Raw genomic sequence first — 26,086 nt, forward strand, 5'->3', positions numbered from 1 at the left:
AGCACAATAAAGAAGTCAGCCGTAACAGATCAGTGCACAAGAGAAAACCATGTGATGGACTGGGACAACACGAGGATCATAAACACCGAACAACAGAAATACAAAAGATGGATAAAAGAAGCTATAGCGATAAGGAGACGTGGATGTGGGACCATGAACACAGACGATGGAGTTTACTCGTTGGATCGCGCATGGGACTGCATCAACATCCTCTGCTGCGCGCGGAGAAACGGAGTAGGAAGTGACGCCACCATCGGCGTCAGCTCTGAGGATGTTTTGCAGTCGGCAAACGAAACGTACATCAGCAAGGAAAAGAAAAACCTTTCCTTTGTTTAATAAAGAACCAAAAATGAACGCCACAGAGTTGTTCTCTGTGGGGAAAAAAAGCTCTGACGCTCATGTTTCAGGACTAGGAAAGAGCCAGATGAGAGGTGAGCTGAAAACAGCATAATGTAGAGTCTAACCTCTTGATATTCTGACATCTTGCCTCTGATTGGCTAACTGCAACATGACTCTACCATTGATTCTATTAGCTTTGCAACGTTGGTTTATCTCCACAAATAACACAAGCCTGGAGGACTTCTGCCATGTTGTGAAGTTGCTAATGCTAATGGTTAGCTTCTACTAGCCAAGATGTTCTATGCTTTTTCCTGGCTGCTAAAATCTACACAGCCTTCCTCGCCATGAGCCAAGATAAATGAGTGCATCGATGCTAATTTAGCATATCACGTGGAACTGTGTGGCTTGCTCTGATCCAAACCATTCCAAGTAAATTTTCTGTCGGTGGCTAATGCAGGAAATGGGGGTAGAAGACTATTTTTATCCTTACCTTACATTTTAAACTCGGTGATCATTCATCTTTCAAAAGTAGAGAGTAAAAATTGGTTTCTCAGTGAACTTGGCCTTTAACATTTCCCCACATATTCCTGTTACAATTGTTATTTGCAAAATATGGAGTAAAATATGTATATATGTCATGTGACTAGCCAGGTGGGTGGTTAAAACGAGATTTAAGTGTCGCTGGGTGTTTGCTACTCTCCTGCTGTGAAGCAAGTGTCCATAGCATGCTCAGTTTCTGAGAAATGAGCTGAGCACACGTTGGGTGATAGCTGCTAATTTTCTCTGCAGCACTTTAGGGAGCTGCATATGCTAAAGGCTGATAAAGGTGAGGTTTAATTCTGACAAAAGACCTGCAGAAGCAACAATTGCACTGCGGAGTTCCTTAAAGATTTGACCAACCTGCATAAAAAAAACCTGCTGGAAAATGAAGCTGCAATTTACATGAGGGGCAGAGGGTCATAGAAAACAAAAGTGTAGCAGCTGTTGTGGGTATTCCAGAAACAATCCAACAGAACTTCCTGTTCCTTGCATAAACTGGAGCCCAGGGCTACATTGGTATCAGCCAGTCCCACTTCCTTTCCCCCTGCCTGACCAGTAGCATGAATAAATTATGATGCATATTGCTGGGAAAAATAACCATCTTAATCTATTGAGCTACAGATGAAGGGTGGGACAAAGTGCTCAGCATGAACTAATCATTAATGATGCAGATTCACTTCCACGCAGCAGCCGGATGGGTGGCTGGCCGACTGCTGATGCTCAGAAGGTGAGCAGAGCATTTCAACGGCCACAGGCTGATTTTCACGGCCCATCGAACCAATCGAGAGGACGGCATGAAGGGACTCCTGTCGGGTGCCACCGAAACCTTTGTGGCCTCTCTGCTGAAATGTGGTCCAGTTCCACCACACTCATCCGTCCTCCACTTCAAAGCAGAGCCAGATTAAACTTCTTCACATCAGCATTAAACCACTTCTGGGCCAAATGGCTGTAACGGCACCAGACGTGGCTCGTCTTCCGGTTCATTCTACAACTTTTCTGTTGTGCAGCAAAAAATAAATAAATAAATAAATAAAAATGCTGAAGTATTTTAAGTGTGTCTTCTCCTCAGGGGCATAGAAACAGGATGCGTGAGTAAGTCATGTGAATATTTACTTTCAGATGGTGGTGAGTTAATACTTCTCAGAATTTCACTGTGCTGCCTACTCATTAATTATTAATATTAATGATTCATTCTTCATTTTAACCCTTTAAAGAGTTCATCCACTCATATTTGTAATACATTTGCAGTGGTCTATAGGAACAAATATCTTGTAAGTCACACTCTGGGGGGGGGGGGGGGGGGGGGAGCTCTAGTGCACCTGTTTCAGCACAGACAATTCAGCTGGAAGAGAAAGTAGCTTCATTTCTGATATTTGGACATGTCGCCTCAGGTTGGCTAACAGCAACACGACTGCTCTACCGCTGACTCTGCTGTGCAACGTTAATGTTTCATCTCCTCAAATAGCACAAGCCTGGAAGAGTTCTGCCACGTGGCGGAGCTGCTAATGCTAATGGTTAGCTTCTACTAGCTGATATGTTTTCTGCCGTTTCCTAGACGATAAAGCAACAGCCTTTCCCGTCGTGAGTCAAGATGGGTGATTCCATGAATGTTAAGTTACAGTGTGACGTAAATCTGAAAACCCCTAGATTCACCGTCATCAGAGGCTAATGGGCTCGACACACGGGAGGCCACATCGCCTCTCCTCCATTCATTTTCAATCAGACATGCGCAACAAAGCGATAACCGCGGGTCTCCCTCCTACCAAGCGAAACGCGACAGAATGTGCTGTGTGAAATTTTTCACTCGTGCACGTGTCGTGTACGTGTCGTGTACGTGTCGTGCACAGGCGACCCAGCGACGCGATCCCAGAGAGTTGAAATATTTTCAACTTTTCATCGCTGTCGCTCGGACGAGGACCAATCAACGGAGGTTTCATTCACTGACCGATGAGCGGACAGGATGCTCCGTACATCTCCGAGCAAACATGAAGAAGTTGATTGTTGTTATGTTTTATAGTAAAATCAGAAGTAAGATTTCACACAACTCTAGCAGCACCTTGTGAAACATCATATCTACCACTTTATTAACTCTGGCTGTGTCAGGTTGGAGGGAATTAAGGTTATTTAAGCGGTTCAATCAAAACAACGGAAGATTCGATTTCGCCATGGAACAGAACGCATCGACGGCTTTGCCGCTGGCCGCTGTCGCAGGCCGCCTCACGTGTGTCAGGTAATAAAAGCATCAGCGACGAATTTCGCTGATCGCGGTCGTTTGTCGCCTCCCGTGTGTCGAGCCCCTAATGCGGGAGTTAAATGTAGGGTTTTCACGTTCAGCCAGCCTGTTAAACTCAGAATGACCGATCATTTTCAAAAATAATAAAAATGGTTTCTCTGTGAAAGACCTGCTCTGAAACATGCTTCCATCATCTGCACACCAAACGCCCTGCTGACGAATCTGTTCGCCAGCTGTGTGCACGCTGTGATGACCAGCCGTAGACGTCTGCTGTTACCAGAACTTTATGTATATGCTCAGACCTGAGTGTTCCCTGTGCACCAGCGCATGAGAACATGCACTAATCCAACACAGTTTTATCCACTGAAACATCCCCAATGTGAGTTGTTCACGCAGGTGCTAAGTCTGCAGTGGCAAATGAAGGGTGAGTGCAAGCCCAAAACACTGTGGTGGGTTTCTGCATGCAGAGGATGGAGTGGTACTGCATCTTGAGGGTTGCACACTTAAAAATTAGTCAACACTTTTAAATATTTTCTGTCTTTTTTTTTTGTATTAAACCAGGATGTTCAAGTTCAACATCTTTTTTTTAAGGCAGAATGACTTAGTGAAGCTGGCACATCCAGTATTTTATTTGATCATCATTTAATTTTACACAATAAATAGAGTAAATTAATTGTCGCATGTTCAAGATTAGCAGGGACTACAGATCAGCTTTGAAGTATACAAAATTCTTCCATTTTTTATCACTTATGTAAGGTTGAGTCTTGAAGAGCATACAGCCCAAAATACCTTATAGACACTCTGCAGCTCCTCTTGGGAGATCCGTAGGTATTTTCAGGTCTGAGAGAATATAAAACACCTCTGGGGAGTTTTGGGTCTGCCCAGAGATTTTCCAGTGGGACATGCCTCCAGAGAAAGGCAACCAGGAGGCATCAGATGCTACCACCTCTGCCCTGGTTTGTTGTGGCTCTAGTAAAAACAAATCCTACTAAAAAAAACACTTGGAGGGAAGCTTGAAGATTAAAAGCAGGCTACAGGAAGACAAGAACTGAATGATGAGTTAATGAAACCAATATGTTTAAGCTGCAAGGACGATTAGTGAACGAGGACAGCTGGGCAGACTTGTGAAAAACAGATGAGCATGTTATTTACGAAGCTGGGCGGTTAAAGAGTAAGGGACACAGGAAATAAAAAAACCTGGAAAAAGGGATTCAAAAGAAAATCATGGCAGCCTATAGGCCAGTTCAAACGACAGGATAATCATGCCGATTTTTGACCAACTCCTTCTCCTCACAAGCTTAAGCAATTACATAACAGTTTCAAAGATAATCTTATGAGATAATCCTGTCATGTGTGGTGAGTTACTAGTGCTCTGGACCACTAATTCTGAAAGTTGAATTGTGGCTGCCTTTCAAAATAACCAATAGCTTGTAGGTGAAATTGAAAACCAGTGAAGGGAGACGAGGCAGTTTTGGCACCCTCTAGGGTCTGTTTGTGGAACCGAAAGCAAAATCTATTTCCTTGCTGTGTCTTCATCTTTTTAACACCTTTATCTAACAGCTCCTATGTCTCCTATAGGAGTGATTCATCACTAAATTAATCAAATCAGCTGTGTTTATGATCTAAAACAAGCAGGAAACATGCTTGAACCAGACAGCAGCGCCAGGTATGTCAGCCCTTTTTTTTAAGTCCCAACAGAGCGCCCGCCATTCTGAAGTTGCAACTGGAATATTCTGGAAACAAGGGGCAATAGGGGCTGGGTGGCCTTTCATTAACCCTGTAAAGGGTCATACTGGCTCAATAAAATTATTTAAAAATAAGAAAAAGCTGCAAATAAGCTGTTATGTGAGATAAATTTGTCCTCAAACCCAAAGACCCTCATTTTTATTTTGTCTAAGGATCGGAAAAATATTCAAAATGTTGCTGATGCTTTCTTGTTGCAATAAAGGACATATATGGATTATTTATTTTATCTGATCACGCCATCTAGTGGCTGGCCAGCGTATTACACCACAACAGCTTTTATGTTTCCGTATATACGTCCGAAAGCAGCGCCTCTCGTTGATGAACGTGATCCTCTAGCTGACAAACAGAGCTATAACACGTTGTGTTGTGTTTTCATATATTTTTATTTTAAAGACTCGTTCATGAGAAAGGTCACCAACTCTGCATCAGCTGAGGTACGTCCTCAATCGTTCGAGCACGCTCTGTGATTGACATTTGTATGTAAGGTTATTTCACCAGAAACGCCTTGGTCAATGAAATTATTAATGATTTCAAATACTAATCGTCCCCAGTGAGAGTTGGACTCCGCCAAGGCTGCCCTTTGTCACCGATTCTGTTCACAACCTTTATGGACAGGATTTCTAGGAGCAGCCAAGGTGTGGAGGTCATCCATTTTGGTGGCCTGAGGATCAGGTCTCTGCTTTTTGCAGATGATGTGGTCCTGTTGGCTTCATCAGAACATGATCTTCAGCTTTCGCTGGAGCGATTCGCAGCCAAGTGTGAAGCAGCTGGGATGAGAATCAGCTCCTCTAAATCTGAGACCATGGTCTTGAATCGGAAAAGGGTAGAATGCCTTCTCCGGGTCAGGGATGAGGTCCTACCCCAAGTGGAGGAGTTTAAATATCTCAGGGTCTTGTTCACGAGTGAGGGAAAGCTGGAGCGTGAGATCGATAGGTGGATTGGTGCTGCATCTGCAGCGATGCGGGCGTTGTACCGGTCTGTCGTGGTGAAGAGAGAGCTGAGTCAGAAGGCGACGCTCTCGATTTACCGGTGGATCTACGTTCCTACCCTCACTTATGGTCATGAGCTTTGGGTAGTGACCGAAAGAACGAGAACGCGGATACAAGCGGCCTAAATGAGTTTTCTCCGAAGAGTGGCTGGGCTCTCTCTTAGAGATAGGGTGAGAAGATCGGTCATTCAGGAGGGGCTCGGAGTAGATCCGCTGCTTCTCCACATTGAGAGGAGCCAGTTGAGGTGGCTCGGGCATCTGGTCAGGATGCCTCCTGGACGCCTCCCTGGTGAGGTTTTCCGGGCACCTCCAACCAGGAGGAGACCTAAAGGTAGATCCAGGACACGGTGGAGGGACTATGTCTCTCACCTGGCCAGGGAACGCCTTGGGATTCCCCCGGAGGATCTGGCCCAAGTGGCTGGGGAGAGGGAAGTCTGGGCCTCTCACCTTAGGCTGCTGCCCCCGCGACCCGACAAGCGGGTGAAAATGGATGGATGGATGGATAATTAACCATATAATTGAATTGAATCACACATCATAGTGTGACTGGGGTTACTCTATATTTACTGTCTGGTAAAGGCTAGTTTTATTATAAAAAATACGGTACTTCAGGTCATGATAGCAGCTTGCATAGATTGCCCATCAAGCTTCTCTCAGGGGTGAGATGGTCTTCTTGAGAAAGCTATTTCCCTAACAATGTGGATGCGTTATATAAAACTCTTGTCCAAATGTATATTTTCGGCACAGATGCAATGTTCTGAAGCTGAAGCAGCTCTGGATGAGTTAAACTTACACCTCTTTTCGCTACCGCCAGAAAGGAGAGAAAAAAAAATCCAATCACCACCTTGGAGTCACAGGTACTAACAATCTCTAGCCTTCCAATCTCGGTGGGCTGGCTCACAGTCTTGCCAAATTAAGGACCTGGGAATTACTCCTGGCATGGAATAATGATGAGGCGGTCCCTATCAGGACAAGGAAGAGTGTTTATAATGAGATCGTAAACATATGCTCGTGCCAACACAGCAGCTTCCCGTCAGCTTAATTGGCTCAATGTGAAATTTTAGCTCTTGTTGGTCCTCTGCGGAGGAGGAGGGGTGTGTGTGGAAGGGAAAAGTGTGGAGGTGTATTAAGTCACTGGTGAGAGGCTGACGGAAGGACACAGACACAACTGCAATGGCAGTGTGTGATGCACAGATCGAGGTTTTCACAGGCATCTGCACACATTCAGAACGGGAATAGCATTTGTGTGGACAATGGTGAGGGCAACAGACCATTGTGTATTGTTCTTGCCTTTTGTGAGTCAATGTAATTGCTAAGCCAAGTGGGGTGCAGTGTATAATGAATTGGCACAACAGTTGACCAAGTATGATTTATGCTCATTTCTACGTGTAATCATTTCAATGGAGGCTGGAGGCTGGTGGAGAGAACGGCAATGAGCAAAGGTTAAGTTGCACTAACCTCTGTCTGTTAAAGAGCTAGTGGGAACAATTTGTAAGTCTGGTATAACGTAGATGTCATTAATCATCATTGTATGCATTGCACATGTGTGGGTACACACTTGATTCTTGCACACAGTAAAGCCTGAACTGTCCATCTAACTCGCTGGAAACACGCCTAATGTCACCCAGCCATGATGAGTTGAATTCATCCCACGTTAAGTCTTTCAAAATATTTGTCGTTCTGGCATCGTTTGGGCCGGTATGGCGCTGGGCTGTCGGGGAGCAGCAGAGTCAGGGTGTTCAGTCTCAAGTGAGTCACAGGCACCAACTCTTGAGTTGCTGGAATTTTGAACTAAAAAATTTCAAGACATATTTCCTTTCAAACTGCGCCATCTTTGCAGACATTGCAACTTTACTGGGACATTACTGAAGCACTGGACACACAAGTGTTGCATAACATCCACAAAGCACAGTACGCAGCTATTAGCCACCGTTCCAGCCGATGGGTGCGTTTCATCTGGCTACAAAGTGGAGCGTTTCGGAGGCGTCCCAGAACAATAGTGTTGCATCGCTACGCAACATTTACACTGCAGGTTTATGTTTTACTTGCTACACTTCCAGAATATGTCAAGCTCCAGCAACCTTCAAAGTAAAATGCATGAAATAACATAACATTATTGACCAAAATGTTCCCGATGGGAAGGGACGCGCTTAAGGTTGCAGGGAAAGTATGTCCGTTATGTTACATGCAGCTAGCATTATGCGCTGCTAACATTACTCGCCTCTAATGCGAGACATCGGTGTCCATCAGCCAGAAAATGTGTGCAAAACCAACTTTGCTACAAATTTGCAACATTTAAAATTCTAATTCTAGACTAAAATGAGAATTTGAAATTATGAGCATGAGACACGCAAATGAGGATGAGCAAAAACAGCAGAATCACATGTCGTCTATATGATTAATTTTATTGGACGTTTTGACTTACTCAATCTTTTCAACTAAAAACTCACATTTTCTAACAGTTTTGGGTCTAAAACTATTTTCCAAAAGCCATTGAACTTCTGGCTCTCTGAAGGAGTTTAATATTTGGAAATTTAAATCAGAATCTTTTTTTTATTTTGTTTTTGAAGTGATCTTTGGAAGGCCCCTTCACACTAATGGAACCAAAATAATAACAGTAATATTAATGAAAGCAAAAATCAGGCTGACATAGTAAATGTGACACACTAATGTGTAGTCCCATTAGAAATGGTGATTTAAATGAGAGAAATTGACACTGCGAATGTCTTTCTTTTGGTTGCAATTACACCACCAGGCCACAGGGTGGCAACGTGATGTAACGTTATGGATATGCTATTTTCTGCCCTTAACAGCTGCCCTTTGACACAGTGACAGTGTGCATAAATTGCAAGGTCGTGTGCTTGCTTCTGATGTTTACATTCTAGCAAAGAAGACAGAAGAAGGACGAAGAACGCTTTTCATTAATTAATCAAAGAACTTTATTTTTAATAAAGCTAATCAAAACAAATGTTGGTCAATAATAATCAGGTGACCGATCTGTGAAATCACAATGTATGATTTATGTGTTTAATGAATAACAGGACTAACTGAGCTAGACATCCTGACTCACATAAGGTAAACACATGACACATTGTTCATCCAATCAGAACTTCCGTTCTGTTACGGGGCAGAGTTCTGTGGTGTTTACTTAATCTGTCCACTCCGGTTGGCTAAGATTCATAAACATCTAAGCTTAATAAAACAGAACCACGCCATTTTAATTCAGTTCCACCGTAAGTTTCAACTTAGTTCCAACGTGAGCTCGACCAGCTCTCAAATCCACCATCGCTAAGTGAAGTGCAGACTGGCCAGCTGTATTTTCTACTTTAAGCTGAGAACTGTCAAGCTGGAAAAACTCTGTTGTTTTATCAACAAGACGACGGTTCCTTCAGAATAAAAGTTGAACTCTCTACGGGACGCTGACACCAACACACACAACTTGGAGGCTAGGTGCATTCAACCGATATTATGTTTTCCTTAAGTTTTCTGGAATTTAACCTCCCTTAAACTCGTGAAGCCTCCACCTGCTTGTAGTGACAGGGAGCCGATGAGCCTGTGAGCTCATTCCAAATGTTAACGGTGCCTCGCTGCTTTCAGGGTTCTGGGCTTGAGTATTATCTCTAACATCCATGTTTCATATACATTTCCCGCCATCAATGCGAGCACACTCAGCTTGTTGAATAAAAGTGTGTATTTGGTTGGAATTTGTGTCACATTCAGGAAAGCAGCAAGTGGATGAGCTGTTGATTTAACTACCCACGAAGCGTTTTCTCACTTCGGTGAAAGACGAGCTGCTTTTATGGTGCATTCGTGTAACTGCCAGGCTTCTGCGACCATAACATTTGTTGTTTCTAATAAAATAAAAAAGACGGTTTATGTTGTCACCTGCAAAACACCCCTTCTTGAGCTTTGAAATGCATCGTGACTCAACTGAATCACACCTGTCCCTTCACCCACAGCCGCCTCACATCCATCTGCGTGGTTTAATACTTAAAAATAATCCCAAATTGAGTGGATATTAAATAAAAATAGCAAAAAATGACATTTTATTGCGGTTTTAAAGGTTGAAGGGATTTTTCCACGCGTGAGATCGTCATGGTCGAGTTTACAGCTGGTGGTAAAAAGATGATTGAATGGCTATATAACGTTGCAGGTGAGTGTGTGGGGCTGGGCATGATAAATGTGAAAGCTGAAAACAGAATCCAGAATTTATTTTTTGCTCTTTCATGCATCGTCACATGGATAAGTGGTAATCCCGAACATAACATTTTTAAAGCACACTTGTTAAACTTTGCCTTTTTGCAACCAAAGGAGACAATTTGCATTCTTTTATGGGACATTCAATGGAAATCTAGTGGAAAGAGCCTCAAGCAGCGGATGATCACACGTGGACGCAACATCAAAGAAGCTGGAAAATTAGAAATTGATTTGATTCATCAATAGTAAAATTAACTGCTCCCTGTTGAATAAAACCCAGTAATGAAGCCTGTACTTAGCTCATTTGAGAGAAAAGACCAACCAAGTCACATGTCTACTAACATAAGATGCTTTGGGTATGTAAAGTGAAAGTGTGTCGTATTACCTAACAGCTGCAAACTATTTTCTTCCCAGGGGTTTAAATGGCTGCTTCTTGGTCAGGAGCCTCCAGCGTCTGTGAGAGAGACAAATGAACTCACGTCTGTTATTTTGCCTTTTTTTGTTTGATGTTTGATTAGAATTAGGCACCAGAACTACTTGGTTAGGTTTAAAGAGGAATCACTCTATAATATCCCACCTTAAAATGGAACGTTGTGAAAATTTCCACACAAACTACGGCTCCCCAACCACACATCTGCGATTCTGAGGAGTTTCAGCAAAATGTTACCTTGGATTAAGGACACGCAGCAGTTTGTCTTCTCTCTCTGATGCTTCTGACAATCTGAGTCAACTTTCTGCTCAATAGCAGCTGGATTAGACTCATGAGATCCAAAAGGAATAAAGAATTCAGAGCTTAGACGCAAGTCGGTAGAAAAAAAAAGAACAAGAAAAGGGAAAACAATCCTTTTTGAATGAGTTTTAACCACCCTAACAAAGCGCCATGCATCAAGAGGCGCTGGTGCTGAATTCCCTGTCAGTGTTTTTGTTGATAAGTGATACAGAAAGAAGATCAAAAGCGAGATGCATAATTAATGAAAAGATGGAGCACAATACATGTATTTTGCAGGATAATCAAAGCGACAGAAACTACCAAACAACAGGGGGCTTGGAATGAGTCACGTGTTTACTTCTGCATGAAAAACAGAATGATGGAAATGCAAGTTGGCGATAGTCCAAGTGAAATTTCAGTTTCTTTATTTTTGCATTCAAAACTTTAGTTGACCTTGGAACATAAATGAATGTGTAATGAATCAAATGGGTCACAGGAGCCTTTCATGCACGCCAGAGCTGCAAAGCCAAGGTTACGCCAGCTGGAGGATCCAGGCACACAGATCAACCTTTTGCTCACTTATTGTTCTTCAGCGTTGACATAAATAAACTGTCAAGGTCTCCCGCAAAAGCCCTTCTCTCTCTGCTAAAAGTCAGACTGCTGGATTCCTCACTCTGAATAAAAGTGAATCCACACGAATCCTACAAGACTTTAACGCTTATAAGTTAAATAATCATATGTGATAAATAAACAAGATGTTTAAACCAAATGTTTGAATAAGCTGTGCTTAAATCAATGAATTTGAAATGAATATTGCTCTTTCAATGATCCATTTCTATCACAAATCACTGTGTTTGATTTAACAAGTTGATTATCTACACTCATGCACATTACATTAAGATACAAATTAAGGTTAAGATTCACCTCACATAAGCGTTTCAAGACATTCTCATTCAGTGTTAAAACATCCTTTTCTCTGAGGACGGCATGGCTTTCCGAGGAAAGCCTTCCAGACATGGCACATTCCAATTTGCCAGAATGGCCAGAAATCATAACAAAGTAGTTTAATAGAACGGGAATTACTTCCCGAGTAATTATGTTTCTAGCAGAGTTCCAAACCGGCCAGTTCGGAACAAGCATCCTTGAGACATACAGTCAAAACCTGTTTGCACGCTGCAAGCTGACACAGCCAGACGGCTCCCTAGAGCCACACCCACTTTGACACAAACAAGCATTCCAGCTACTGTTGTGACCCGGAGACATCTCAAGACCGGACGGTCGTATCGGAGTTTAATTTACGAAATCCCGGTGCCGTGAGGTCCACTCGACTTCTTACAGTCCGGATCTGCTGGGGGTCTCCGCCAGGGTTTGTAGACACAACAGATTGCGTCGGATGCTGTTTTAATAATAATCAACTCTCTAGTTTATAGCGGACAACAAAATCTTTTACACCTGATTTCACAATTTCTTTCAGATACAAAGATTCTGATAAACATCTAGCTTACATCACACCACCTACACTTTCAGCCTTCTAGGCCGTAACTTTTTTAAAGTGAGGCAGAGGCTGAGGCCTTTCTTAGTGCAAGCAGGGAGCACGTCGCTATAGTAGCACTGATGGTTCATCTGATACACGTCCCTAATTATTCATAATTTCACGTTTTAGTTACGTTTAATTAGATGAGTTACAGAAAAATTCCACCACTTGAGAAATCATGACGATAAATTTGACCCGCGAATAGTGATGGGTACCGAAATCTGTACTTTTTAAGGACGCTACCGACCGAATTCCATAGTACCGACTAAGCACCGATTCACGTCATTTGAAACGGTGCCTCGTTTCGGTACCCGTCCTTCACAACGAGAACTTGCCTAGTCAGCTGCGCATGCACAAGAGCGTTATGTCGTCGGTCGCTGCGAGCCAGTTGTAAACAGAGCAGCATGGTAGATAGAACGCACGCTAAAGCTTGGGTCCACTTCACTAAATGTGATGGGTAACTGGGTGATGATGAAACCAGCGACAACGATCTAAGTGAGACATCCTCATCTTAATCTGCTCCGGTAGGTTAATATAATTAGCTTGATATGTTAGCTTCCGTTTTGCTAATGGTGCGTTAGCTTTCTCCTTGGAATTCCGAATCTCCGGTTAGAAGAACATGAACGCGCTCTAAAGTTTGGCTTCACTTTACTAAATGCGACGGGTGATTGGGTGAAGATGAAACCAGCGACAACGATCTAAGTGTGAGGCATCATCGTTTTAATCTGCTCCAGCAGCTACATAAACTGTTTAAGATAACGTTAGCTTGATAAATTAGCTTCCATTGCCGCCATTGTTATCAGCTAATGGTGCGTTCGCTTTCTCCTCGGAAATTCTAACTTCCCAGTAAGAAAAATCAAATGAAAAAGGACGGCAAAAGGAATGAAGATACACAGTAAATTTAGTTCACAGTAAAGATGTTTGCTTCAGTTTAATTATCAGCTTATAAAACTACAAGGACAATGTTAAAATACAAACTGTTGTATGTTATTTATCGTGATATTTATCAAATATGGGTATATATTGAGAAAAATATATATTTAATTATAAAAGAGAATTAAAATGTTAAACACTCAAAAGTATCTAAAATTGGTACCGTTAAGTACCGGTATCGATTCCTAGGTACCGGGAATTAGTACCGAATCGATTCAGATGTCAAAGGTACCCATCCCTACCCACAAAACATCTTTTGTGAATTCAGTATGTTTTTCTTCTAAATGCTTTTTAAATTCATTTTTTCAAACACAGGAAAGGATTTTTTTTTACCTTGCTGACAGTTTCGATCACTCCTGCGATCTTCTTCAGAGCTAGCCGCTAATGACGGCGTCACTTCCTTCTCGTTTATCCATGGGCAGCAGAGGATGGTGTCGCCCTCTGCTGCCCGCCGATGACACAGCTCCATGCATGATCTAATGTGTGGAACACGGAACCATGAAAAGAGACAAGGGGGTCCCAGACATTTAGATATTTAGACTGAGATTCATGCTAAGCATAAGCTATTAAACAATAGTGACAGAGTTATCATCTTTGCCTTCAGCTCCAAATTCTTTAATGTGACAAGACTGTGGTTTGTTTAATCACTGACACGAATGTCAGGAACCAGGAGCCTTTCACAAATGTTGCTTGACTCTTCAGTGTTTAAATCCTACTAGAGGTATCAGTAATGGTATTCATATATTACGTTGGACATATTTTGCATGCTTTAGCTGTAGAATTTGGTTTCCTTTGTAAAAGAAAATGCAAAAGTTGACCTCTAACTGACGAATCCCCAGCACCAGGACTCACATAGTCAACATTAGTATGCATGAGTGAACAGACAACAGCGGTATGAAACATTTTGACTTTGATAAGAGAAAATTCTCTCAATTGTTAAAAAAATATGTTTAATATAAAATGCATGTAAATAAAAAATTAGCTTCCTGATAAATTCATACAGTTCAAAAGGTTGCACTGCTCTATGAACCAAACTATCTCAAATCTCCCCTTTTTTCTACAGTTTACTCATACAACACTTCAATGGCTTAGCAAACAAGGAGCACAAGTTTATGAAAAAGAAAAAAAATCGAATATAGTAAAAAACACATTTACACTGAACCAGTTTAAAATGTCAGCGTCAAAGCAGTTGGATCAGCATCCATTACGCAGCGTGTGCAGGACTATTTCTTATCACTGCCATTTGTCAATAACTTATTTTGCTTGGTGTGTGTGTGTGTGTGTGTGTGTGTGTGTGTGTGTGTGTGTGTGTGTGCGTGTGTGTGTGTGTGCGTGTGCGTGTGCGTGTGCGTGTGTGCGTGTGTGTGTGTGCGTGTGCGTGTGCGCGTGTGTGCGTGTGTCCTCATGGCTGGAGCTCATGCAAAAGCAGTGGATTCTTTGGATTAAACCAAGTTAAATTCCAACATGACCATTTTTCTTTCTGATAATGTTAATATTAAAAAAAATGTTTTCTCATATATTACAAGAAATGTTCTTCATATTGACCTTCACCAATATCAAATCCGTTAATTCACTTCAATTCAAGTTTATTTATAAAGCGCCAAATCACGACAAGAGTCGTCTCAAGGCACTTCACATAATAAACATTCCAATCTAGGTCAGGTCATTAAGCCAATCCGAAATAATGTTTCCTTATAAGAAACCCAGCAAATTGCATCAAGTCACTGACTAGTGTCTAGTGACTATACAGCAATCCTCAAACTAAGCAAGCATAAAGCGACAGTGGAGAGGAAAACTCCCTTTTAACAGGATGAAACTTCCAGAGGATCCTGGCTCAGTATAAGCAGCCATCCTCCACGACTCACTGGGGATGGAGAAGACAGAGCAGGCACACACACACACACACACACACACACACACACACACACACACACACACACACACACACACACCAAGCACTGTGTCTATGGTTACATTGTGATTTCTTAGTAAATATTAAATTTGGTGAGAGATAAACTTTATTGTATTTATCCTAGTGGATCTGTAATTAAACGGATAAACTAGCAGTAGCACATCCAACGTCAAGGAAAGTAAAAAGTTATTATCAGGAGAGGGAGAATGTTTTAGTGGTTAGCAGCAGTGTGCTAGACGATGGCCCCCTCCATGAGGCCACCACAGCTCAGCAGAACATCGTTGTAGCTTCTTCTGGGGAGAAAAACACTTAGAGAGAAAATAAAGTTAACAGCTGAAATAGCAGGAAATAATACAGTTAAAGAGCAGATAGTAGAAGAAAGCAGTAGAGTGTGGAAAGTGGTCAGTGTGTCCTCCAGAAGTCTAAGCCTATAGCAGCATAACTACAGAGATAACTCTGGATAATCTATCTTATTTAGATGGAGGCATGCTGGAGGCAGGGCAAGGGAGAGCCGTCTTTACCGACTGTACACTCCACCTCCCTCTACTCCCCCACTTGTCCAGATCTAGGCTAACATCAGATTTTAACCATAGGCCCTATCAAATAAAAATGTTTTAAGCCTATTCTTAAAAGTAGACAAAGTGTCTGCCTCATGGTCTAAAGCTGGGAGCTAGTTCCACAGGAGAGGAGCCTGATATCTAAAAGATCTCTAATTTCCCTCTGGGATTAATAAAGTATCTTTGATTTGATTGATGATCTGCCTCCCATCCTAATTTTAGATATTCTGGGAACCACCAGTAAACCCGCAGTCTGAGAGCGAAGTGCTCGGTTAGGAACGTATGGAACAATCAGGTCACTGATGAATGATGGAGCTTGATTATTAAGAGCTTTATATGTGAGAAGAAGGATCGATTCTGAATTTAACAGGTAGCCAATGTAGGGAAGCTAAGACAGGAGATATATGATCTCTGTAGGAGCCAAATATGTTGTTTCCTTTTCTTTGGTCTCAATGTTTTAATTGATATGTGGGCGTGTCATTGTTACTGGTTGGAATAAAGGTAGTGATGTCATTGTTGGCGTCAGGCACTATTCCGGAAGGAATAACAGGTTTTTGACTGCTGTGGCGTGAAGACGTTTGAATGGGAAATTAAGCAAATTGCTCCTATCATTGTTTAACCTGGAATGCTACCAACAGTAACCAAGAAGCATTATCATAACAATTCCACCCTTAAGGCTGTTTTTTAAGTAATTTAATTAGTCAACATCGGATCAACACAGAGTATCAACCAGGTCCCGGTTTAGCAGTCTCAGAAGTTCGAGTAATGGACTTGACTTCAACAATCTCTCTTTTTAATTCTCATCAGAACTCTAGCTGCAGCATTTTGGACAAGCTGAAGACTTTTAACTACATTCTGTGGACTTCCTGAGAGTAATGAATTACAGTAATCCAGTCTTGATGTAATAAATGCATGAACTAGTTTTTCAGCATCACTCCTGGAAAGGATGCTTCTAATCTTAGCAATATTCCGAAGGTGGAAAAAGGAAATCCTACAAACCTGTTTAACGTAGGATTTGAATGACTGTCCTGGTCAAAGATAACACCAAGGTTCCTTACTTTGTTCTCGGAGATTAATGTAATACCATTCAGGTCAGTTGACTGACTATACAATTTCCTTTTCTGGATTTCTGGTCCAAAGATGAGAACTTCCGTCTTGTCTTAATTTAAAAGCAAAAAGTTTAGAGTCATCCAATTTTTTAGGTCCTCAAGACAAGCCTGTAATCTACCCAACCGATTAGGTTCATCAGGGTTAATGGATAAATATAACTGAGTATCGTCAGCATAACAGTGAAAGTTTATCCCATGCTGTCTAATGATTTTACCAATTGGGAGCATATATATATATATATATATATATATATATATATATATATATATATATATATATATATATATATATATATATATATATATTAAAAAGAATTGGTCCAAGCACTGAACCCTGTGGTACTCCACAAGTAACCCTGGAGTGTGAAGAAGATTTGTCATGTACATTTACAAAATGAAATCTGTCAGACAGGTAGGATTTAAACCAGCCTAGCACTGTTCCTTTGATCCCTACAACATGTTCAATACAATACAATAACTCAGAGACATCCTAGTACAGAGAAATTAAATCAGGTTTAGCAAGCCACGAACACCAAACAGCTACACGTAGTGCAACACTGAAAACAGGAAAGGAAACACCTTACCGCCAGGGAGCGTCAGCAGTCCACATAACCGGTGCTGTTAGATCAACGTCAGCTAGCGGCTACTTAAGCCCAGACCAAATGGTTCTATTTAGATGGATTTTTTTGTAAAAAGCTATAATTTTATTCTTTACACAAAAACACATTTCAAACCTGCCAACCAATCTTTTAAATCAGTATGAAGTACAGCAATTACCGTGTTTTCCTGAGTATAGGTCGCTCCGGAGTATAAGTCACACCAGCCATAAAATGTATAATGAAGAAGAAAAAAACATATATAAGTTTCATAAGTCACATTTTGGGGGGAAATTTTCCTATTTTTCTTACAAAATCTGAGACCAAGCGTTTCATGTTTCAAGACAAGTACCGGTAACAATAACAGAATAAACAATCAGGGCGCAGCAGTGCGCCACGGTCTCCAGCAGGTGATGGCGGGGCAGGGGAGCTCATTCCTGGTCCGGAGCTGGCCCGCAGCAGCGCGGTATACATAATTTGTTATGCAAGTAATTTTGGTATATAAGTCTCAGGACCAGCCAGACTATGAAAAAAGTGTGACTCATAGTCCAGAAAATACTGTTCGAGAACCTTAACTTTCTTTAAGTTCACCAGAATAAAGCAGATTTTATATTAAAGAACAAACCCCAACAAACATAAGCTGTGTCATATTTATTTCATGAAAAATTTTTATTCTACATCTTATTTGACTCCTTGGTGCTTTATTTATTTGTTTAAAACACATTCATTGTTTATGTTGATTTTCACCTAAGTACTATGTGTGGTCAACAAAGTGTTTTTTAAAGTTCTGTATTTATTGAAAGTTTTCAACAAAAGTCTTTTGTAACAAATTGCTCGCCGTTGCATAACGTAGAACCATATTTGGAGCCTGTCGCTGTTTTATCTTTGGTTAAACGGGTACGTCGGGACTGGTTTCTCTGCGGAGACAACATGTCTGAATGCAAAGCTACTCCTGACTGTTGAAGGAGAGTACGTGCACACACCCATCATGTAGAAAATGCCACCAATATGTCAAAATTGGGCCACAGTAGAATAAATGAAGGCAAGAAATGATGAAAATTTGCCCCAGGCAGTCCTGCAGGCAAAAAGATCAAATGCAGCATCTACAGTATTTCCCCCGTCATGTTTCGCCAGTGAGTTGGAAGAAGAAGGCAGAGAGGTATCAGGAGGGAGCAGTCAGAGGACTTTGTCACGTGATTGACTTGCTCATATGTGGCCGATTGCTGGGATAGTTAATTCATGGGAAGATTAAATAATTGATTTGTAGAGTAATTGGTCCATGCATTTATTAATGATGTGAATTTCTGACACCGCGGTGTGAGCCAACGCTACCCTGGGGAGACCATTTGTGATGTTCGCTCCAAATCATGGAGCTAGCTCCACACCACTGTGTGTGCAAAGCTTAAGAAAATAGATAAAAGCAAAGTTTATGTGCTGTCAGCAGCATAACACCTCGACATATAGTAGCTTTTTTTTTTCAGAAATACCTCCAATCTGACAATTCCTCCTTCCATCCCACACCTAAACCCTGTCTGTCACTGTGCGATGAGCAGTGTAAGATGATGATGAATTGCTTTAGCACCTCTCCGAATTCAAAGCTTGTACTTTTACCAAGCTAAACTTTGCTCTGTATGTGGCCTGGCGCTGTGCCAGTCAGGCTTTATAAATGTCCAACTGCTAAGCCCGAGGCTGGTAATGAGCTAGTAAGCAGTGGAATCCTCATTGGAGAGCAAGACGGAGATGAATCCCTGGACTTCCAGACTGAGAACACCCACTCACATCTGCAACATCTGCTTTGTTGCTTAGCTGAAATCCCTCCCACCCACCCTCCCTCCCCCACCCCCAGCTGCTCATCCTTCTCTCTCCACCCAAACCTGCACACCCACGCAGTCCCGATATTCACTCACACACCACAGATGCTGTCAAAAGCCTAAATGCCAGACCGACTTCCACCTGCCGGCTGCAGAGGCCCCCCACCTCTCTCTCACACACAGAGGAAGTGAGGGGAATACAGATTTACAACACAAACATGCTCACACACACACACACACACACACACACACACACACACGCACACACACACGCACACACACACGCACACACGCACACACACACACACACACACACACACACACACACACACACACACACACACACGCGCACACATTTGTGGAAACTGACATCCAGTATTTTCTTCTCCCTTTCTTGCTCTGCTTCTAAACTGTTTGTCAGCTTTAACATCACTTCCCACAGCAATAGATGACCTTTTATTGTTACTCCTACGTGCAATAGCTTTGTTATTCCTTTTGGATCCATTGTTAATATTTCACTGGTGTGAAATTTTATGAGTGGCTGAAACAAACAAAAACAAACAATTAATGCATTCACAAGTATTCAGCTAGTATTTGAATTTTGCATTCAAATGTTAAAGGTCTGCTTTGTATCATTAAACCTATTTAAATTAATCAGAGGATAGTTTTGTCAATGTGAAATATGAGTGTTTCATGCAAAACAGCATCCTGGACAAGCCCCCAAATTGTCATGTTGCCAGTTCGCATGTTTAACCTCAGCTTTCCACCAGGTGGCACAGGAGTTAAGTGCTCGCCCCGTAATCGGAAGGTTGCAGGTTCGAGCCCCGCTCAGTCTGTTGCTGTCGTTGTGTCCTTGGGCAAGACACTTAACCCACGTTGCCTGCTGGTGGTGGTCGGAGGGACCGGTGGCGCCAGTGCTCGGCAGCCTCGCCTCTGTCAGTGCGCCCCAGGGCCGCTGTGGCTACATCGTAGCTTATCCCCACCAGTGTGTGAATGTGTGTGTGAATGGGTGAATGACTGATTGTGTTGTAAAGCGCCTTGGGGGGTTCCAGGACTCTAGAAGGCAAATACAGACCGTTTACCATTTTACCATTTACCACACGTGTATTTGTCTCGTTACATCAGCAGCTAACACCCGCCATTTTGGCCGATGGGTTCCGAGAAGCTTCTGGATGAGTCCCGGGATTGTGGTGTTGCATGGCTCCACCAAATTCACACTTCAGGTTTATTCGTTACGAGCTACGCTTCCAGAACATGTTGAGCCCAGCAGTTCAGATCGGGCCAGCTAGGAAGTCAAACACAGGAGCAGATTAAAACATCCGGACACGTTTAAAACAAAGCAAGTGTAGATTTTCCAATGCTTAACTGGTAAAAATAAAGTACATCATTCCCAGTGACACCTCTGTGGCAGAGGTAAGAATAACCGAAAATAAACCACAGATCTGCAGACTTTCTCCTCCTTCGGTTTCGCGTGAAATGCCATCACCGCGTGTGATCTTTCAATTGTCCAGTAAATTTGTGACCTCACAGCATCAGCTGCATGGAACATGTCTGCTTCTGAAATGCTCCGTAGGTTGCAGAGAAAACGCATCTATCACATTTCACGTCGCTTTTACGTCTGGAAAGCCAAGGTAAAAGATCTAGGGGTGTAATAATGTACTGGAAAAGAGACAAAGGGTTTTTATTCCAAATATTAATGTGAGAGACTAAAAGAAATAAACTGTTGGTAAGAAAACAGTAAAAATGTAGCTTTTAGAAGGAGTGAAAACTATCATTAATCACCCCCAACCCAACTGGCACCTAGCGGGAGGCACATGGGCATGAGGAGCCATAAAAACCTACACGTAATTAACATATAATGAGATAAACAAAGTCCATGTTGGGTCTTTATTATATTGGTTTATTACTGTGGTTTATTTATAATTTTACTGTTTATGACTGTTTCTGGGAATTCACATTCCATTGATCAATTTATTAGTTTAGAGGAATTACTAAATAAAATTCAAATGTTACAAAAAGTCATTTTCTAATAAAAATATGGATATTTTAACCTGGCTTTTGTTCAGTTTTCTAACTTTTACAAACATGATGAGTTCTTCTGAAGGTCAAACATTTGAACTTTAAGGTCATAAAGTAATAAAATGCTGGGGGGGGGGGGGGATATCTAAGACAAGATAATGCAAATGCCAGTCTGTTCAGGATCCTCACGGATGGATGCTGTTTTGCATCTTCACCACACATGATGAGTTCAGGAGAGGTTTTCAGTGAATTCCCTCCAAGTGTTGATAGACACCCCCAGAATGAATGGGGTGCATTTTGGATCCCAGCATCCATCACTCGTGACGCATGGCCCTGCTTCATGTCATGATTCACACGTTCACTTGGACACTTACTGGATGTGACCTGGAAAACATTCTTTGTGCATCAGTTCATTTGCCAGATTAGAGCGGTTTAAATTTCCTCGTGACCCAGATAACGGAGTGGACCTGCTTCTCGGTCGGTACTGGAGCTGATCGGGCAGCAAATCAAAGATGTTTTGAACTTGCTACGTACTTCGGTGCTTCATGTAGCATGAGCTGCTAACTGAGAGCTGCATAAATACATGCCTGCTTATAGTGAAGCATATAGGTTGACAGACTGCTGCATGCGGCCGTTTGTAATGGCAGCAAGGGACTCATTTCCGCTAGGTGTTAGAATAGATGAGATTATAGCGTTGTGTGTGTGTGTGTGTGTGTGTGTGATTGTGTGACAGAGGAGGACGAGGAAAGGGGGCAGCGCCATTAAAGCTGGATGGATTAGTGGAAAAAAACGACATTCTGTCATGTGAGACAGAGTTAAGAGGGGAAAATGTGATGTAGGCGAGGGTGTGTGTGTGTGTGTAGCTCGTCTGTGGAAGGGGCGAGTAGCGGGGCCCCTCGCTGAGGAAGACCAGCAAACAGCTTTCTACATCCTCCCTAACGCAACTCAAGGTCAGCAGTGCTTTGTGCTGCTGAGGCTGGAATCTGAGCCGACTGCTGTCCTACCAACATCTTTAGTTTTGTGTTCATTGTCCATCAGGACTGTGTCCCTCAATCCTCTGCAGTGATTAAATAACTGAAAGGGAGCGTGAATTGGGATGATAGGATTGAGAATGACACAAAATGATGTGCAAGCCAGCGTGTCCTGGAATATTTTGAGGTTATGAGTGGAAAACAACAGAGAGGCAGATCTGCAGACAAAGATGGATGCGACTCCATTTTCACAAGTGCCTCTGTTTACCTTTTTTGGAATATTCTTGTTCGTCAAAGCTACACCTCGTTGCTTCTTGCCACAGGAGCTGCACTGATGTCGAAGGCATCCAGGAGGGGAGGAAGGGGGGTTGTCAGTAAAGGTTCTTTGTCGAGGAGGACAGAGAAAATAGAGAATCAATCAAAAATGTTTTGGCACAATCAGTGATCTTAAAAGTGTGTTTTTAAGATAAATGCACACTGCTGCTGCATTGCTGCTCTCCACTGGGTTCCTCCTGGACAAAGATGCTCAAAAATATTAATAAAATAATCCTAAGAGCTTTCTTCCTTTTGTTTCTGCATTAACCCTCCCTCTGTCTTCATGGGTGACCCCGCCAGGAAAGCTGACCATTGAGCAGGGTTGATGGTTTATCCCTTGGGTCCATGTGGCAGGGGTGAGGAGTGAGCACCACCTCACCCCTGCCACGTGGACCTCAAGGGATAAACCATCAATCCTGCTCAATGGTCAAGCCAAGGTGCTGTCTGTTGTACCGGTCTGTTGTGGCGAAGAGAGAGCTGAGCCGGAAAGTGGGCGACGGTGGCACAGGAGTTAAGAGCTCGCCCCGTAATCGGAAGGTTGCAGGATCGACCCCCGCGCAGTTTGTCGCTGTCGTTGTGTCCTTGGGCAAGACACTTAACCCACGTTGCCTGCTGGTGGTGGTCGGAGGGACCGGTGGCGCCAGTGCTCGGCAGCCTCGCCTCTGTCAGTGCGCCCCAGGGCAGCTGTGGCTACGTGGTAGCTCATCCCCACCAGTGTGTGAATGTGTGTGTGAATGGGTGAATGACTGATTGTGTTGTAAAGCGCCTTGGGGGGTTCCAGAACTCTAGAAGGCGCTATATCAAATACAGGCCATTTACCATTTACCAAAGTGAAGCTCTCGATTTACCGGTCGATCTACATTCCTACTCTCGTCTGTGGAGATCGCGGATACAAGAGACCACAATGAGTTTCCTCCAAAGGGTGTCTTAAACATAGGGGGACGAGCTTGGTCATCTGGGAGGGGCTCGGAGTAGATCTGGTGCTTATCCACATCAAGAAGAGCCAGTTGAGGTGGCTCGGGCATCTGTTTAAGATTTTCAGGCAACCAGGAGGAGACCTAAAGGAAGACCCAGGACAGGCTGGAGGGACTATGGTTGGCACAAGTGGCTGTGGAGAGGGAAGTGTGGGCCTGGTGGTGACGCCACCAGCATCGTCAGCTCTGAGGAAGTTTTGCAGTCGGCAAACGAAACTGTTAACAAGGTGAAAAAATACTTTTCTGTTTTAAAAAAAGAACCAAACATGGAATTTGGGGAAATAATTGCCATATTACATTTGAACCATAAAGTAAAATTAATAATAATAAGTTAAAATCACTGTAATTTAATTATGTTTGATTCTTTATTCATCTTGTTTTGTTGTGTGGTCCTCTTTTTCCAGAGAAGTTCAGTTAAAGCAGAATGCATGCTGACGACAACAACAACAACAACAACAACAACAAATCAGACAGGTGATCGGAAAAGAAGGTCGAACTGTGTTAAAACAGAAAAAAGTCACCCTTCAGCCTTCCGTACTTTATGCAAGGTCAATGCACTGCAGCATCACGACACACACACACACACACACACACACACACACACACACACACACACACACACACACACACACACACACACACACACACACACACATCATATCCTCACATAAACCTTTGGAGCACAGCTGGAACATTTTCATCATAACCGTTTTGCCTGAAGTGGGATAAAACAATAATATTACAGTTGAACTGTTATTGTGATTATTAATACACACACACAGCAGTAAATCCAGCACACAGCTCCAATCAAGAGGCGATAAATTTGATGTTGATTTTTAAGATGAAGGGACAAGCCGGCTGTGGCCCGTGTGGGACACAGGAGGACTGAGAACAATGGGCGTGAGGGAGATCTGTGAAAGGGAATTGTTTTCTGGAGACAGATTTGTAAACCGCTGCAGCAGCTTGTAAGCAGCTTTCACTCAGATGAAACAAAACCGACAAGACCAACGGAGTCGTACATCTGCCGGCTTGTGAGAGCTTTCGGTGGAGGAATTTGTTGAATTTAGCACTAAAAGTTTGCATTATCTCACTTCTTTTTCCCGATGGAAGTCAGAGATTCCTCCTGGACGGCCTGACTTGATGTGCAGCGCGGGCCCTCTGCTGCTCATCGGAGCTTACCGAGTGTCTGGGTAAGATTTGGGCATTAGCAGAGTGTTACCCGAGAGTTGAGGGAGCCGCGCGGTGCAGGCAGGTCTGCAATGATGATCTTCACTGTGAGTGATGATGAGCGCTTAGGTAATCCCCGCCTGGGATCACGAGCAAAGCACACAGACCTAACAAACAACCCAGTTTGGCACAGGGAAGTACAAAATACCACCAGGATCATTCACAAACACACAGCCCAGAGCACTTTGCATGTGTCTTATCAGCCCGGCTTCTGAGAGCATGCTGGGAAATCAGAGGAGCACAATCAAACCCCCATCTTACCAAACTCATAGCACCCCGAAGGTTGTTATGATGATAGTCCCCCTTCTGCTCCTCCTCTCCATCTCCTAACAGCTTCACTCTTTTATCACGCAGGCAATCAGATAGATAGCAGTGTTCTGAAACCCGTCCTCCAGCTCAGTAATGGGGACCGCAGACCGCGGACCTCGCTAATGCAACCCCAAGCCCCGGCCGTGTCAGCCGAAGCCACCCCTGAAAGAAAAGAGAGAGGGAGATTGCGATAAAAGCAGGTAAGCGAGGAAAGACGATCGCTGGAGGTTTGTGGGAGCAAAACCGAGGGGATGACAGCAGTCGGAGGTGTGTTTCCAACCATGAGAAAGTGTGTTTCACACGTAGAAGGGAGACGGAGTTGTACTTCCCCAGATAAAAGGAAATATTTTCCCTGTGTGTCTCAAACGTGTCTCTTTAAATGAAAGCTAAATCCATCACATCAAAAGGGGAGACATCTTGCTTTCACCCCCCACCCCAAGCTGTACATCTTCTACCCCACCAATTGTCATCCCTTCCCCATGACCACTAATTCTCCATCTTTGATCTGATTTTTTTCTCATCACGTCGTCGGGGGAAGAAGATAAGACGCGCGTGTTTGAGTTGGACCACATGACACCTAATGGGAAGTCACGTGTGTCTGTGTGTGTGCGTGTGAGTGTTGCCCAAGTGTCCCCGTACAAGTGCGACAGCAGTCTTCCTGCTATGCTTACGAATAAAAACGATATTAATCCTACAAACATGGAGGAGGGGATTACTGTGTTTACTATGGGGCATGTCTGCAGGAACCCTCACCATGGCAGGGTGGTACGTTCAGATTTCCATGAAGCTTTATGAAATTAAATAAAAGCTAAGTGTGTGTGTGTGTGTGTGTGTGTGTGTGTGTGTGTGTGTGTGTGTGTGTGTGTGTGTGTGTTCATGCAACGCTGCCATATGTCGTTTAGGTTATTAGAGGAAAAAATAGGAGGCATAATGGATATTGCTGCTCTATTTTTAGCACAAGGCTTCATCCCACTGCTGCTGCTTCCCTGCTCCAGCAACTTGCCAACGCTTCATCCATCTTCTCAAAACCCTCATCATGATGAGAGAGAATTTGGGAAAGAGAGAGA

This window comes from Nothobranchius furzeri, chromosome 10 (genome assembly GCF_043380555.1).
Source record: "Nothobranchius furzeri strain GRZ-AD chromosome 10, NfurGRZ-RIMD1, whole genome shotgun sequence".
NCBI lineage: Eukaryota > Metazoa > Chordata > Actinopteri > Cyprinodontiformes > Nothobranchiidae > Nothobranchius > Nothobranchius furzeri.